Raw genomic sequence first — 16,546 nt, 5'->3', positions numbered from 1 at the left:
TGGAAATTATGTAGATTTGATAGGGCTATATCTTAGTGATAATTTTGTATGTGTGCAACATTATATTCAGTTTAGAGGCAGCTTCAAGACATTGTCATTGCATGAAATCACTTATTCAGTCTCAATGAAGACAGTTGAATCAATGTCATAAGGTCCTTCAGCTTAGATATAACAATGACCATGTTTTACCTAAATTAACTCTTATTTATATACCATAATCAAATACAAATAAAACTTCTTCCAGCTTGTTAATATTCTAAGCAACCAGAACATGATTTTAAAAGAAAGGTTTGTAAACTATTTCTTAAGTAATTATAGTGTATTACATTTAAATTAAAGTAGAAGTGCTAGGGAATGAAGTTTAAGAGATAGTTGATAATTCATAAAAAACATGATATTTTAATTCTCTTTCTGTATCTTCTGGTCTAGGATTTCAGGCATGCAACATGATACCCATATGGTGTATTTCTTGAGTTATCATTGCTGTGTGTAATTACTTTTCACCAATACTTCTGTACATATCCCACTCTCCACTCTACTGTGGAGAATGTTCTGACCATTGGCTAGATCTGGGTAGGGGTTTAAAGTTTTACGGCCTGTATTGTCCTTGGCTGGTGCCTTAGTTTGAGTGGGATCCCTGGGCCCAAATCTGCCTATCATAATGTTCTACTTGTAGGCTTCTAGGACCCTCTGGTTCCTTCTACTTTGCCATTCTCCCATGATTCTCTCATCTAGAGTCCCAATAGAATGTCTTCCCCTCTGTCTCACCTTTGACCATGTCCCCTGGAGGGGGTGACCTGGTGGCACTCAGAGTAAGGACAGCAGGTTACCAAGAAGAGACTTGATACCCTATGAGCATATACAGGGGGAGGTAATCCCCCTCAGGAACAGTCATAGGGGAGGGGAATAAGGGGAAAGTGGGAAAGAGGGAAGAATGGGAGGATACAAGGGATGGGATAACCATTGAAATGTAACAAGAATAAATTAATAAAAAAAGGAAAAAAAAGAGAAAAAAGAAAAAATGAATAAAATGAGACCTTCTAGAGTGAAAAAAATACTTCTGTACAAAAACCCATGTATGCAATATAAGTTCATCCTTGATTTCTACAGTAAATACAGTGTGATCATTAGGCACCCCAGGATATCTCTTCAGTTTATAGCAAGAAGTAAAAAATTGAAGGATGACTTTCTTAGAGTTATGAAGAGAAATTGTGAACCAGTATACTAAAATCAGAGCTAAAATTATCTACACATGACATAAAAATGCCTGGTTTGTAAAAGTAATAAGTGAAAGTAAATTATATGGTGACATGTACGAAAGAGACAATATCATGAAGAGTCAGTAACTGTTACTGGTTCTGTTTAATTCAGAAAGCTTAGTCTTCATCTTGAATATGAATTTATCCTGCATCAGTGTTCTATATTCCATCATGTAGTGTTAACTTTTACTTCAACTAAGATTTAGGAAATAGAAAAATAAGTCTTTGTTGGCTAATAAGAATTTTTTTATTTGTTATAATTGATTCAGATTAGATCATGATTGTTATCCCCTCACTTGTATCTTCCATTCCCACCCTCCTTCCCTCTTTTTCCCTATTCCCCTCCTTCAGAATTCTGACATAAGGGAACCTCCTCCCTCACCATATCTTAACCTGATAGCCTGCTTCTACTTCCTCTGCATGCCTGCTGGGCCTCTCCACCAAGGGGAAGTGTTCAAATTGGAGACACCAGATTTCATGCCAGGGGAAGTCCTTGCTCTCCCCACACCATGGAGAATGAGCTATCCATTGGCTATGGCTGAACAAGGCATCTAGGTTACTGAATGCATTGTCCTTGGTTGTTCTAGTCCCCTGGGTACAGATCCATTGGCCTTGATGATCTCCATGTTCAGGGCTTCTGAATTCTTTGGGTCCTTCCATCCCCGGATTCATTCATACCACCCTCAGTGGTCCACCCAGAGTCCAGCAGACAGATCTAGCATCTGTCCTGATCCCCTGGTGGATGGAGTCTCTCAGAGGACATCTATATTGGGCTAATATCTATTTATATGTAAGTACATACCATGCGTGTGTTTCTGGGTCTGGGTTACCTCACTGAGGATGATCATTTCTAGTTCCATCCATTTGGCTGCGATTTTCAAAATTTCCTTGTTTTTAACACCTGAGTAGTTTCCTTATCTATTCTTCAATTGAGGGATGTCTATGTTGTTTCCAGATTCTGGCTATTATAAATAAGGCTGCTAGGAATATAGTTGAGCAAATGTCCTTGTTGCATGGTGGAGTATCTTAATGGGTATATGCCCAGGAGTTGGTCTTGAGGTAGAACTATTCCCAATTTTCTGAGAAAGGGCCATATTGATTGCCAAAGTGGTTTTGCAAGTTTGTACTCTCACCAGCAATGGAAGAGGGTTCCCCTTTCTCCCCATCCTCACCAGCATGTGCTATCACTTGAAATTTTTGATCTTAATCTTTCTTGTAGGTACAAATTTGGAGTCATTTTGGTTTGCATTTCCCTGATAACTAAGGATGTTGAACATTTATTTAGGTGTTTCTCTGTCATTTGATATTGCTCTGTTGAGAATTCTGTTTAGCTCTGTTCCCCTATTTTTAAAATTGGATTATTGGCTTTAGTGGTTTTTAATTTATTGAGTTCTTTTATTTTTATTTTAGATATTAGCCTTTTGTCAGATGTAGGGTTGCTGAAGATATTCTCCCAGTCTGTAGGTTGTCATTTTGTTCTGTTGAGAGTGTCCTTTGCCTTACAGAAGCTTTTCAGTTTGATCCTAGTTGGATCAGTGTGGGAAGGACTGTAAGCTTTGTCACAGGTGAAAGCAATCTTGGCGGGCTTTACCCTTGGACATACCATAGATACCTTGAGATAGACTGGGTGGAGCCATCCTGGGCCTGGAATTCAGGAAGTGGACCTGGGGACTCCACCTAGACTATTGTTTTTCTAATGACCCTCAATGGGAGAAGGAGACAGCCCTTCACAGGTGACACAGACAGGTGGAGAGGAAAGAGCAGCAGTAGGTTCAGACCAGGCTTGAGCGCACGTGAATAGGCTGGACCAGCATGCAAGCCAGAGACACCTAGGGATCCGTCCCACGGAATGGATACTGGAAGGTTCACTCTTTTTTTCCGTTAACCTTTTTTCCCTCTTGTGTAAGCTAGTTGGGTTGTATAATAAAGTTTAATTGTTAAGAAACAGAGCCTACGGATCAGTCCTGTATTAGAATCCATCATGTTAATCTGTGTCTTTTGGGGGCATAATTGAAATCATCAATGTTGAGAGATATCAGTAAGTTCTGTGTGTGGTTTCTTTTTATTTTGTTCTTATTGTTGTAGTACTGGTAATGTGTGTGTGTGTGTGTGTGTGTGTGTGTTTCATGTGCAAGTGCACATGAGTGTACATGTGCATGTATGTGTTTTCTCATCTTTTGATTTGCTGCTTTGCTAACATTTATTCCTTATGTTGCCCTGAGTGTTGTTAGAATATTTTTTTAATCTACTAACAAGTAGAACGTAGAATATATTGAATTTCTGAAAAGTCTTAGTTTTTATATTTTAAATTTCTAATACAAATGAGACAAATAACTTTTTAAAAATAAGAACATGAAGATAATCCAAAAATTAGATTGTGATTGTTATCCCCTCACTTGCATCTTCCATTCCCACCATATGCAATGCTCTAATATCTTTGAGTTCTATGCCACTTGAATTATGACATAACATTGATATTTGCTTTGATCACATAGAAAGATCATCTCTCTCAAAAAAGAAGAGATGTAAATAATTTAATTTACATCCTTTAATCCTCAATATTCTAAAAATGTCAGAGATTTTGAAGCATCGCAGTGGATGTTCAACACTAGAAGTTCTTGGCTACTGCTTAGCAATATATCACTGTTAAATAATATGCTTTTAATATACAATTAACCACACAATGTAAAGTATTTGATTACAATAATTCTGAAAGGCTAATTAGTTTGTGTAGGGTAGCTTCAGTTAAAATAGATTGAGGCATCTGTTTAGATTGACTTCTTTGAAATTGAAACAGATTAAAAAGGATATTGATTTATTAAATACAGATTTGATTTTTACCACGTTTTCTATAGAACACAACAAAGAATGAGATTCTTGGCTACATTTCATTCCCAGAAGCTTAACTAAAGTACAGAAAACAACAAGACTGTGGGGTAAATGAAGGGAGGTTCAATTATATCACATTTACCTTCAACTGAGGAATGGCGAATGTGATGAAATGTTCTCTTCCTAGGGTATCTATAGCATGAACAGTGAGTAGGCTTCTTAATAAGTAATCAGTTTGAAAAATATCACTAGATAAATTCAGAGGCATTAAGTTTACATCTTTGATCCTTTGACAATTGCTGCATAGTCACTGCGGCATCAACATTATATCTTTTACATTGATGTACAAATCACAGGATTTAATGGGTGTATTCAAAAAGCTTTGTTTTCAGTCATCCATAATTCACATCTGTGGTGGATCACAGGTATCCTGTATGACACTACAAATATTCTGTTTGTCTCGTCGATTCATGCCAATATTCTTAAAGTTAATGAAAGAGTACAAAACCTCAGAGTTCTGTTGCAAAGACTTGTGCTAATATTTATTAAAACATGATGTTTATGTATTATCTCATTTCTTTGTATTTTATAAACTTTTCATTTATGAGCATATATTCCCTGTGTACTTTATTTTTTGTGGATATTTAACCTCTTTATATTTTATAGAGACTTAATTTATACAACCAAAAGAGGGCAGTGCTTCATCAACTATTCTTTTACTATCATCCGTAATATTTATTTTCAAGACGCTAGAAACTATTGGGTCCAAATTGTGATTTCAAGAGTAAAATTGTATTCAATATTAACAACTCTCAAGTAAATATTTTAATTTTTGAGCTCTTAATTATGTTAGTGCTCTGTTTTAAAAGAATATAAAAACCTACATAATAATTTCTAATTGCGTATGTTCTCGGTAAAGATTATTCTCCAGCATGCTTCCAATCCTTATTTGATTCTCTATGCATCTCCCTGAGAAGGAGGTTTTAGATCCACGAGCATACCTTGCTATTAACAAAGGATCATCATTTAATTTCAAAGAACTTGAGTGTTGTGTCTGTGCTTTTATATGTCAAAAAGAGTCTTGATTACAAAATTTTTTATTTACTTGTTATATATTGGCTATGCTTACAACAAAAAATCAGACTCTTTTATTTAATTACTATCTTATCAATGTAAGGAAACATATTCCATTTCTAAAGCTAGCAGTACTAAAGCATCATTTTATTTTCATTGTGGATAGTCATTTTTCATATGGAATATTGCATAGAAAGCAAATTTTCAATTTATTATCTAACATCTATTTTTTCTCTCACATGAAAGCATGCCAACTTTTCATATATTATTGACATAGATGGCCAGGCCATAATTATTGTATAGGTTTTCATATTGCCCATTAACTGAAAGACATGAGAGTCCCTTTTGTATGTAATTTCAACACCTTTTTTCCCTGAGACCTTTGGATTCCCTGAATCTAGCACATTTTTATAATTAATTTTAAGTTACTAGTTACTATATGAGATTCTATGAGACTGATTTCTCTCTAATTCTTATTTTTGAAACCCATGGATTTCCTTTCCAAAATGATTGAAGTCATCTCTTGAATTTTTATTATGAAGAAAGAAAGAATTCTTTCTAATGTCAGAGTGTTAGTTGGAACCTAACGGAGTTCAGTGAGCAAACACAGCTGTTCTGACAATGTAGACAAGCATCTCTCTTAACACACTGTAAGACTCTTGTGTCACCTCATGCTATGTTATTAATTATCTCAAGCCTTTTAGATTCAAATACAATCACTCCTTTCACTATAGTAATCTTGATCCTATTGCATACCTTCTCAGTTTGTCTTGAATTTTTAACTCCATGATTCCAGCTTTTGTTTGTCAGAAAATTCTCTCTTTGAAACTGCTGACAGAAAACATACCATAAAGACGAGTCTATTATGTAGCAAATGGTTGAGACAGAAGTCACCAACATCTACCTATTTTTGTTGCTGATGTTTCCTTTTCAAAAGACAAAGATCCTTGTGACAACTATGAGCAATTTGGAAAGAAAATTAAAACAGCATCTCAGTGCCTCTTGCTGATAATTTGTTTCTTAGTCTCATTTTCCAAGTTCATCCATAACTTCGCAGTCATCTTTAATCATAAAGTTATTGTGATGACTAGCACACCATACTAAAGGTAGGCTAGTGACAGTCACAATAGGGTGTTAATTATAGTGATAGAGCAATTACAGGCAGAAAGACATTTAACTGGTATAACTGGAGAATGTCTCTTCTTAGTCCATATCAATTCACATTAACCCTATAATACAGCTATCTCAACACTTGGAAAGGCACATATTCACACATAGACACCATGACAGATAGACAGACACTCACACATGCACACACACAGCACATCACACCACATCACAGAAAAAGAATGAATTGTACTTAATAGGTATCTAAGCTGATTAGGACTGTTGTTTGCTTTATTCTTTGAAAGAGTGAATCTTTCCATCTTATACCTTGAGGTCTAGTAGTCAGGGAGGAAAATTTCTGGTCTGATCTACATTGGACCTCACTGGGTATGAAGTGAGAGTTATTTACCTTCTATGATTCAGAAGGACACCTAGGGAAACAGCAATAGCCTCTGCTGTGGGAGCCTACTGGGAAATCTTGAACATCAATTCAAAAGAGGTCTTCTCAGGCCTAGTGTTGGGATTTTTGTTAGCTAATATATGAACTTTGTGTGAAGAATATCATAAGCGCACATCGAAAATCTCATATCTATCTATCTATCTATCTATCTGTCTGTCTATCTATCTATCTACCTATCTGGCTATCAGCTCCCTATATTTCTATTCATCTCTCTAACATCTATCAAACTATCTATCTTCTATTGACTTCATGTATTGTATGAAATTTTGGAGTGATTTTAGTTTTCTTTTTTATTATATACATTTATATTATTACACATGTATACAATAAACTGCTTCTAGAAGGAAGAAGCACAAAACAGGAATTATGTCAATTTTACATTCATAGTGTTGCTATTTGTATTTAGCAACCTTGAAGAAAACATCTGTCATATCTTGGTACATCTAAAATTCTGGATGTAAATCAATATCTAACATAGCTCATCTTTATCGTCTTAAAACATTATGTGTATAGTTACTTGCATTATTCTTATTTCTTTTCAGATATCCTTAGTGTTATTTTACCCTCATAATTTCTTCTTTGTGTAGCAAAAACTGATTATGAGATCCACATAAGAAAGCTAACGGTTAGCTTTTCCACTAGATTAAAGTAATTTGGAACTTAATGACTACCTAAAATGGACACTTGAGCAAAGTCTACTTCCACATCATCCCAATATATGCCATAGAGCAACACAAATTGGTTTTCATGTTGCTCAGAAGAGGTTAACAGGGAAGTGACCCACCTCACTTTCTAGAAACGAAGCCTAGAAAACTACTGGCAAATGTTCACTAAACAGGAAATGGATGGTTTCCTGTTTCACAGGAAGATGAGATGGTAGTAAGACTTAAGACACCATGACAGTTATATTCTTTTTCTTAGGAAGAAGCTTGCCCTCAGTCTTGTTCTGCATTGGTAAAATGTGTTCATTAATGGTGTTGCAGGGACTTTGTGCTTTCTTCACAGCTTCACATTTCACTGTGCTTCTCTACTGAGCTTTCGTGCTTCTCCATCTTTGTCAGGAACCATTGCAGCCTGCAACGTACCAAAAGAAGAAACTCATTCAGTTTTACATTTGGATCCCAAATCTAGTCTCAATTCTACAGGAAGCCATCCCATAATCTAGGTTTTTTTTTCTCCTTTGTCTGTGGATCTCAAGGAGGAGGGTGCATATGGATGAGAACTTGGCAACTAATTATTTAGTTAGCTCTGACTATATGTCAGGCACTCATTAACTCTTTTAATCATCACAACAGGCTCATGAGGTGGGTCCTACCATATTATTATCACCACACTAAAACAAAGTGTTGGATTCTGATAGTAGTAACTTGTCCACGGTGACAAGACTAGTAAGTGGCAGATTACTGCTTCATTGTCTTGTCTTCTTTGCAATCCCTTATGTCTGCAACAGTAGTGGTAGACACTGCTCTTGTTTTTGTTTTCAAAAAGAGGCCTGATGTAGTGCATATTGAATACATATTTATTAATGTACTCATTCTCTATCATTGCATATGGAGATAACATAAGGCCATTCCGTTGTACATTTATGTTACAAAGCAGTTCAAATCTTGAATTGTGTCTGAGTATGTGGTCAGTTTTGGCAAAAGTTCCATGCTGTGATGAAAACAAGGCACATTTTGTGTTTGTGTGAAATGTTATGTAAATATTTGTTAAGTCCATTTAGTTCATGACATTCATTAGCTCCAGTATTTTTATGGTAAGTTTTTGTCGTCTGAATGATCTGTCTATTGGCCAGACTGCATTATAGAGGTGAGTCATTACTAGTAATGATGGGGATCAATATATGATTTAAGATGTATTAGTGTTTCTTTTATGAACATGGGTGCTACTGGGTTTTTGTTTTGTTTTGCTTACAAACTTGGATGTCCCTGTATTTGGGACATAGATCTTAAAAAATATCAAGTCCTCTTGGTGGATTTTTCCTTTGATTAGTATGCAGTATACTTCATTTTCTTTGGATGAATTTTAGTTCAAAAACTATTAGTCAGATATTAAAATGGTTACAGGAACATTTTTCTTAGGCTCAGTTGCTTGGAATATCTTCTTCTAATCCTCTACCCTGAGGTGATGTTTACTCTTAATGTTAAGGTATGTTAATGTGATTCAGCAGAAGGGTGGATCCTCTTTTCACATCCCTTCTCTTAGTCTGTCACTTAATTGGGCAATTGAAACCATTTATATTGAGAGCTATTAATGAACAATGATTGTTGATTCCTGTCATTTACTTGCAAAGTTCCCTTTGTTTCAACATATCTGACAATATAATATTATATAATCTCTCTTTCCCCTTTTTCCCATCTAATCCTTGCTGTATAAATTTCCTCACTCTCATTCAAATTAATAACCTATTTCCAGCCTTTCCTCAATTTGTACCTTTATTGTTTTCATTTTCATCTTCAGTTTTTGATCTTAGCCATTCTGATGGGTGTAAAATGGAGTCTCAGTGTCATTTTGATTTACATTTCTTTCTCTTTTTTTTTTTTGAAATTTTTTATTAATTTATTCATATTACATCTCAATGGTTATCCCATCCCTTGTATCCTCCCATTCCTCCCTTCCTCCCATTTTCCCCTTACTCCCCTCCACTATGACTGTGATTGAGGGGGACTTCCTCCCCCTTTATATGCTCATAGGGTATCAGGTCTCTTCTTGGTAACCTGCTATCTTTCCTCTGAGTGCCACCAGGTCTTTCTCTGATGACTAATGAGGCCGAACATTTCTTTAAGTGTTTCTCAGCCATTTGATATTCCTCTGTTGAGAATTCTCTGTTTAATTCTGAGCCCCATTTCTCAGTTGGGTTATTTGTTTTGGTGGTGTTTAATTTCTTGAGTTCTTTATATATTTTGGATATTAGACCTTTGTCAGATGAAGGATTGGTGAAGATCTATTCCAGGTCGGTAGACTGTTGCTTTGTTCTGTAGACAGTGTCTCCTGCCTTACAGAAGCTTCTCAGTCTCATGAGGCCCCATTTATTACTTGCTGACCTTAAGGCCTGGGCTGTTGGTGTTCTGTTCAGGAAGTTGTCTCCTGTGCCAATGTGTTCCAGGCTCTTCCCCACTTTTTCTTCTAACCGATTTAATGTCTCTGGTTTTATGTTGAGATCTTTAATCCACTTGGACTTGAATTTTGTGCATGGTGACAAATAGGGGTCTAATTGCATTTTTTTACATGTAGACATCCAGTTAGACCAGCACCATTTGTTGAAGATGCTATCTTTTTTTCCATTGAATAGATTTGGCTTCTTTGTCAAAAATTAAGTGACCATATGTGTGTAGATTCATCTCTGGGTCTTCAATTCAATTCCATTGATCCACCAGCCTATTGCTGTGCCAGTACCATGCTGTTTTAATTACTGTTGCGCTATAGTACAGCTTGAGATTGGGTATGGAGATTCCTCTGGAGGATCTTTTATTGTATAGGATTGTTTTTCCTATTCTGGGCTTTATGTTTCTTCATATGAAGTCGAGAATTGATCTTTCAATATCTTCAAAATATTTTGTAGGTATTTTTTTTTCATTTTTTTTTATTTTTATTAATTTATTCTTGTTACATCTCATTGGTTATCCCATCCCTTGTATCCTCCCATTCTTCCCTCCCTCCCATTTTCCCCTTATTCCCCTCCCCTATGACAGTTCCTGAGGGGGATTACCTCCCCCTCTATATGATCATAGGGTATCAAGTCTCTTCTTGGTAACCTGCTGTCCTTTCTCTGAGTGCCATCAGGTCTCCCCGTCCAGGGGATATGGTCAGAGGTGATAGGGATTGCATTGAATCTGTAAATTGCTTTTGGATCTTGACCCAGTTTTTTTTTTTTCCCCATGATTTCCTTTATCTGATTGTCTGCATTTTCCTGAATCTCTTCAAGTGATTTCTTTCTTTCCTCTCTGTAGGCCTCTGTCATAGGCTCTCTAAGGTCTTCAATCTGTTGTTACTGCATTCATATATGTATATATAAATATTCCTAAATATGAATTACATTGTCTGTATAATGTCATTAGTACGTATGTCTCAGAGTGACCATTTGGTATTGGAGAGCCATTTGAAGTTTTCTTGTTACATGAGAGTATTTTGTATACTGTCAGCATTCCTTGGTTTTTTACCTCTGTTTTTTTGTAAGTCTGAGTCCCTATGGCCTTTCTCCCATTCAGTTTCACTTGCCTATTGCTGTCCTGTTTTGCCAACATTTAGGCAGTCATGTTGGTAAAACTTTATGGGTATAGCTTCTGAAATTATTAGGATAACCTCATTCATACACACACCCAGAAAAAATCCTCCTTAATCCAAGCTATTTTTTAAATTGATTTTAAGATAAAAGATTTATTTTAATGAAGTAGTAAATTTCATTATATATGAATTATTCCTTGCCCATTTGGAAGTATTGTCAATAAGTCTAGACTTCTGAATCCCTGCCAATAAGCAGTCAGATACTTCTTAACCTATAGCAACAAAAGTTCTCCTGAATGCTGTCTAGAAAGCATTGTGGATAATGCAGTTAACAGCAGAGTTTTCTGTACATAAATATTATATAGTTATTATGCATATTCAATACTCTCTGTAAATCCAAATAAATTTTCTCATTATTTTTTACAGAATCAAAGACTGTTACTTGTTACTAGGGTCTAAAATATAGAGTTTTTCAACATTTAATCTACAAACAATAACAATTTGTTTTTAATTCCAACTTTTATTAACAAAATACCAAAGACATACATATCTGAGGAAATAAGAAATTAAAATTGATAGAAACAGTAACATTTACGTAATTTTCTAAAGGAATTATAAAGTTATAGTAGTAAAATATTAGTATATTTAGCATATGATGATGAAATATTATTCTATTAAATATCTACATAAATGTATATTCTGCTGAGAATAATATAAATCATTACTCATACGTTCATAGTACCGCAACATTTATTTATGAGACAAACTCTGACACAGTATATATGCATATATTACACTCATTTTGTAATACACACGAACACACACACATACACTTTATTTACAGATCTGTTCTAATTATTTGGAAAGTCTTCACTTAAACCCAAACCTTAATGTTTTTTCAGAATTGGCTGAGACACTACATTACCAAAGGTATTGAATACACACACATAGCATACATTTGTATTCATGGAAATTTACAAAATTTAAGTTGATAATTCTTTGTGGTTAGTCTCCTCTCTACTGTTCAAAATGATTCAAATAAGTTTTAAAAAGATTTTCTCCAATATTTTGAACAAGATAAAATTTGTGACATAAATTGTAAGTGATTAAAAGTTGTATATATTTTTGCTGAATGAATTATATTTTCTTTAAAGAACACTGATTTATTAGAAATACTATAATTTTAAATAAGATGATGTTATTCATATTTTCTTTTAAAACAAAATAAAATTCAGTGGATGTTTTTAAATTTATCAAATGTTCAGTAAGAATACTTTTACATGAGTTTGCTTAACTCAGATATATATTTTAAAATATATTAATATAAAACAACAGACATTATATTCAGGAACCGTAGATTGAAGTATTTTATTAAGTAACATAGAAAAATAGCCAGAAGAAGCATTGATCGACATTCTAAAGTTATAGTGTATTTTCAACAGTATCAAACAACCCCCCCACTCTGTATAGTAGCTTTCTCACTCATTAATAACAGCTAATGACTACCACAATTTTTATGAAACAAAAGCTTCAAATGAACACTTCTATCGACATCTACAATAATTATAAAATCATGCAAAGCAAACATTGCATAAATGTTAGCTTGGAATTTTTATATATTAATTTTTAAATAATTTTTAGGATGTGGTTGTGACTTTCCTTGAGTGACTTAGTGCTGAATCTGTATTAGTAAAACTTTATAATGATATTGATATTTCAGGTGACATGAAGGACAGATAAATGGTTGGATACCTGGATGGATTAATAATGCAATGTTCTATCAGCATTACAGTAGAAAATTCAAGAAAAAGTTTTTCTTCCTCAGTTGTAACTCAGTTTATATCAATAAATGAAATCATGTGTCAACCACATGCTTTGCCATAATCCAAATTTATCAGAACAATAAATTGGATTTTTATTGGAAAAAACTTTTCTATTAGATCAATTTCTTTGTGAGTGTGTGTGTGTGTGTGTGTGTGTGTGTGTGTGTGTGTGTGTGTGTGACTTTTGTTTGTTTTGGGTTTTTTGTTTTTGTTTTTGTTTTTGTTTTTGTTTTTGAGACAGGGTTTCTCTGTGTAGCCTTGGCTTTCCTGGACTCACTTTGTAGACCAGGCTGGCTTTGAACTCACAGCGATCCACATGCCTCTGCCTCCTAAGTGCTGGGATCAAAGGCATGTGCCACCATGGCTGGTTTAGATCAATTTCTTGATGTTTATTTCTTTCTCGAAAGTTGTGATTTACAATTTCCCTGAAGTATTATTTAACTTCTTTTCTTTCTATGTATAGATTTTGTTCTTCTTTTATATATTTCTTGAATATCTACTCCATAATAATAATTACAACTTGACCAGAAAATATATGGGATAGGGCAATATGTACATCCAACAATATTCTCCTAGGCAAATAGTCTACAATGTGGGTCTATCTTCATCTTCTTTTGATTCATATAATTCATTTAAAGGGTATTTCAATTTTTTTGGAGACATTACATTTTCCAAACATTTTAGAATATCCAAGAAGAACTGGGTTATATTCTTTGCATAATTGTGTTTGATCCAATATATATTACATAACAATGACTAACATAAGCCCAACGTCCTTACAATCTCCTTTATTCCTAAAATCCTAAACATTTAGTTTGGGGAAAATGTGTAGAATTTCACTTTGAATCATTTCCATTACTCTTCTTATTGTCAGATCAAGAAAAGATAAATCACGTCAAGGTTTATTAATCACAAGTTATCAAAGAATTTTTAAATTACATACAAACGCTGTTCCCATTTTGAATAAAATATTTTCAATATTCACCTGTATTTTCAGTAAGGTTGCTCTTTTTTTCAGTGTACAAATTTGGGAGATTATTTCCCAATTTCAAATGCTGCTTTACTTATGTTATAAAGTTAATTTTAATCGATACACTCTAATATTCAAGTGAATAAAAAAGTTTTACATTTCTTTCTCTCTTCTTTTTCCCTAATCTCTTTTTCTATCCAGGACCATCAGATTCATTCCTACACAGCTCTAAATTTTAACTCAGGAAACATCTTTATTCTGTGTTTTTTTCCTTCTGCTCTGTAGTGATATTTTTAAACATGATACATTTATATTCATAACTTCATACTTAAATTTCTGAAATAACTCCCTAATTGATCTGCTCTCTTTCCCTGTTGCCATTATCCTGCCAAACTTTCATTTCTAACTCAGAACACAGACACTAAAATAAACACTTGTTTCTGCCGTATCCTAACATATTTTTTCTTTAAGTTCTTTAAGGCTGACAAAAAAAAAAATTCCATAGAATGTTGCAGGTAAATTTCGAAAAAGAAAAGTACTGCTTTCAGAGATACTTTGTATCCTCTTCCTATTAATTAGAATAGACTATAACATTTACTGTAGTTGATTGAGTCAAAGGTGTTCACAGAATGGTATCCTAAACTAATAACTATCATGCACCTCTTAGCTTTAAACACAAATAAAAAGGTAACAAAACCAAAAAAAATGAACATTAAAACCAACACAATATATCAATGTAAGCCACTGTATCTAGAATCTAACATTTAAGACAAACATTTAGTATTTTACATTTTTATATGCTTTTCTGTCTTCTTCACCATGTACTTTTATAAAAAGGAAGCTACATCTCATCTACATTAAATTCAAAATAGTTAGTGTTGGTCTTTTGAGAAACAATAAAGTACAGCTGTGATAGAATTCTAGAGACTGTTAGACACTTTAAGATAGACTACTTTCCTATATCAGAATAATATGCAAGAACATCATAGTAATGACAGTGATAAACTATTTTTAAATGTTACATTTTCAAATCAGAACAACAGATAAAAGAGATTGTGGGGTTTTATAGTTGTTGTTTTATTTGTTTGTTTTGTTCTAAATATTTAAAAATTTTATTTATTCAATCATTTTACAGTCTGATCCCTGCCCCCACTTTTCTCCCCTCCCACTTCCACCCACATACTTTCCTCACTGTTTCCCTCCTATCTTTCTCAGAGAAGAGGAGAACCCCCCGCAAGGGTACCAACTCACCCTGTCACCTCAAGTCATAGCAAGATTAAGCACATTGTGTCCAAATGAGGCCAGGCAAGGTAGATGAGCTAGAGAAAAAGGAACCAAAGGCAAGCAACAGAGTCTGAGACAACCTCTACTTCGATTTTCAGGGGACCCACATGATATCCAAGCTGCACATTTTATACATATGTATGAGGGGTCTAGGTCTGGTCCATGCAAACTCTTTGATTAAAGGTCCAGTCTCTATGAGGCTTCATGGGTCCAAGTTAGTTCACTCAGTAGGTCTTACTGTGGTGTCCTTGAACTCTCAGGGTCCCTCAATCCTTCTTCCCTATCTTCCACAAAACTCTCCTGAACTCGGTATATTGTTTGACTGTGGGTTTCTGCATCTGTTTCCATTAGCTGATGGATGAAACCTCTCAGAAAACAGTTATGTTGGGCTTGTGTTTGTAAGCATATCAGATAGTATTAATAATGTCAGGATTTGAGTATCTCCCATAGGGTGGGTTGCATGTTAGGCCTGTCTTTGGTTTGCCATTTCCTCAATCTCTGTTCCAACTTTATCTCTGCACTCCTAGTAGACAAGACAAATTTTGGGTTGAAGGATTTATAGATGGGTTGGTGTTGCCCTCCCTCCACAGGAGTCCCACCTAGCTACAGGGAGTGGTGACTTCAGGCTCCTCAATACCAGCTGTTAGGGATCTCAGCTGGGCTCACCCCAATCGACTCCTGGGGATGAGAGTTTTCTACACATGACAAGGACACCACTTCCATTAAATCTCAACAAAATATATTTTATAAACGAAGTCTATATAATGAGCTTGGGGAATTTCATAACTGCTAACCAGTAGAGTAAGAGCTATTGGAAAGAATAGATTACTTAGCAGTCAAGAACACTGAATAGTCTTCCAAAAGTCCCAACTTCAACTCCCAGAATTCACATGCACTCTACAACTCTCTATAATTTCACAATGAGAGGCTCTGTGTCCTATTCTCACCTTTCTGGTGAATGCATTCACATGCCACAGAAACATATATTCAGGGAAAAAATACACACATATACAAAATGGATATAAATAGTTTGTTTTTAAAATGATTGCAGAGATGTCGAGAGCCAATAACACCAAAGAGGACTGGGGCTCTGATTAACACATAGTCAAAATTTGAGGATACAGAATTTATTGAATAGAATGGATTTTTAGATTTACTTCAACAAAGAGAGATGTCCAGAAAACTGCAGTATTCTCTAACTTTTTTTCTGGGCTTCATGTCAATGTGGAGTCCAGGCAGAAGCAGTGAACTAAAATGAGTTTTTAACTAAATCTAAGTTCAACATTATAATATTCAAAATAAAATCAGAGAAAAAAACCAAGAAGTCCTCATCACAGAACTTACTCCAAAATATATGAGTGCCATAAACTATGTGGAATTTAGACAAATGGTTAAAACTATGTATCCGTTTTGATTATGTGGCTAGGATAATTATAGTAAGCTTCAAAAATCCTTCAATTTTTTTGTTTTTGATGTTTTTGTCAGTGTGTTTACATTCAGTGCAGAAGCTTGATAT

At 34.6% G+C, this 16,546-nt stretch overlaps 1 long non-coding RNA gene across 1 annotated transcript in view; it reads left to right on the top strand.

The window, feature by feature from the left end:
• LOC311606666 overlaps positions 1–12,848 on the top strand; it is a 58,897-nt gene extending 46,049 nt beyond the window's left edge. The window contains exons 4-5 of the long non-coding RNA XR_014782394.1: positions 7,735–8,033; positions 12,674–12,848. This is a non-coding gene — a long non-coding RNA (uncharacterized lncRNA). The remainder of the gene's footprint in view (positions 1–7,734; positions 8,034–12,673) is intronic.
• Positions 12,849–16,546: the final 3,698 nt, after the last annotated feature.

This window comes from Acomys minous (genome assembly GCF_964271855.1).
Source record: "Acomys minous genome assembly, chromosome: 10".
NCBI lineage: Eukaryota > Metazoa > Chordata > Mammalia > Rodentia > Muridae > Acomys > Acomys minous.
Note: the sequence above shows the minus strand (reverse complement) of the source record. Positions and strands in the feature narration are given on the sequence as shown.